Genomic DNA, 2072 nt, shown 5'->3' on the forward strand with positions numbered 1-2072 from the left:
CATGTAAACAATATGAATCAATTAATGAACGCTACGAATATGGCAGCCTTTAAAAAACGACAAAAAAGGCGCAACTTGGCAACTTTTACTATAAATCTTTGGTCCGAAAAGTGTGCCAGTGAAAGACCTTAAATGGCATATCAAGTTTGAATAAAATGACACGGGAATGAATGTTTTAGTTGGGGTACGAAAATGGGTGCAATAATTGTTTTGCTCAGTTTAGTTCGGGTGTATGTCACGGCGAGAAACAAGAATGTCAGTGCTGTTAGAGGGATTTGTCAGCTTAGCGTTCTTGTAACATTATTCAACTTTTCAACACAACGCAATCTGCACCTGGAAAATAATAACACGCGTCCTTTGAGAAATGAGAGGGAATGCCGCATGTATATAGAGGTTACATGCCGAGTCTCAGGGATTATCAAAAATAATGGTCGAAGTTAGCGGATCATGAAAAATGCGAGCTTCTGCTGTTTGTGTGTGGTGTTTGCCTGTCTGTGTGTTTGTGTGTGGTGACTCCCTTTCCCCGCCTCCCTCCCTCCCTCACACACCCCCCCTCTCTCTCTTTCCCTCTTTCTCTCTTTCTCTCTTTCCCTCCAAATCTCTCTCCCACCCACCCACCCCCCCCTCTCTCTCTCTGCGCACTTCAAGTTTCTGTCCGGTTTCTGCTCTGGTGAAATAATCAGACGCAAACAAATCTCATCGGTATGAAATCTCATCGGTATGTCCCCATACAGCTGGCTTGTTACAAAAAGGAAGAAGAGAGGACAAGTGTGTATCAGTTTTCCAGCTATTGTTCATTTTTTATATCCTAGAAACATTAGACAAAACAGAACCCTCTTTGTTCTTCGGTATTTTCCCTAAAAAATAAATGGCCGCATTTTGTGCCATTATTGACATACCCGGCAGGGAAACACAATACATCCTGAGAGGGACACACAGTCAGCTTTCACGCAAGATCAGATTCCCATTCTGACGCAGTATATGTTGTGAAAAATAAAGTATTGTCAACTTATTATGCCCCATGTAATGTGTGTGGATATTTTTTATATTTATTTGTTTGTGTGTATGTGTGTGTGTGTGTGTGTGTGTGTGTGTGTGTGTGTGTGTGTGTGTGTGTGTGTGTGTGTGTGTGTGTGTGTTTAATGTATAACGCCATGAGACTTTCTCTCGGCTGGTCTGTCAGGCTGTCTGTCAGGCTGTCTGTCGATGCATGTTTGTTTCTCCTTTTCTGCGATTGTTATTTTCTCATGGCCACAAGCATTTTAATGTACTACGCACAGACAGATAGACACACAGACACACAACACGCCGGGACAGACGGACAGACGGACAGGCAGATGAAACAGAGAGACCAGACCGCACAAAGAGGCTAGGTTCGAAAAAAGACACACACATTGACTAAAACAAACCCACCTCATGTTCACAAGGTGATAAACAGAAACAAAATAGGGACAAAAGCAAAGAAAACAGAAATTAATAATGGAACTCTATATGTCTGTTTGTCTGTCTGTCTGTCTGTCTGTCTGTCTGTCTGTCTGTCTGTCTGTCTGTCTGTCTGTCTGTCTGTCTCGCTTTTCCTCTTGTCTCTCTCTCTGTCTCTCTCTCTCTGTCTCTCTCTGTCTCTGTCTCTCTCTCTCTCTGTCTCTTTCTTTCTCTCTCTCTCTCTCTCTCTCTGTCTCTCTCTCTCTCTCTCTCTCTCTCTCTCTCTCTCTCTCTCTCTCACTCTCTTATGTGAATATGTGTGTATATATGTGATAAGAGTCGTCCCTCTCTTGTCGAGGGGCTGGTTGAACAAAAAGCTCGTGTGTAAAGCCTGTGCCAGAACCCTCGTACAGTAATACTAACTAAATTTGATTTGATTTGATTTGATAGGTTTATGTAATAGCCCTGCATTATCACGTAATGACCCATTTGCAACAACAGTACAACTCACGACCGCAAATGATTTCGAAATCGTTGACGACGGAAACCACCGCCTAAGTGATGTGATGCTAGTCGTTTCACCGACCCCGCCACTGACTTATAATAGCAACTCTACTGGCTTAATGACAGTCTATCAGTGCAACAGAACC

The sequence above is a fragment of the Littorina saxatilis genome, unplaced genomic scaffold, assembly GCF_037325665.1.
Source record: "Littorina saxatilis isolate snail1 unplaced genomic scaffold, US_GU_Lsax_2.0 SUPER_6_unloc_1, whole genome shotgun sequence".
Classification (NCBI taxonomy): domain Eukaryota; kingdom Metazoa; phylum Mollusca; class Gastropoda; order Littorinimorpha; family Littorinidae; genus Littorina; species Littorina saxatilis.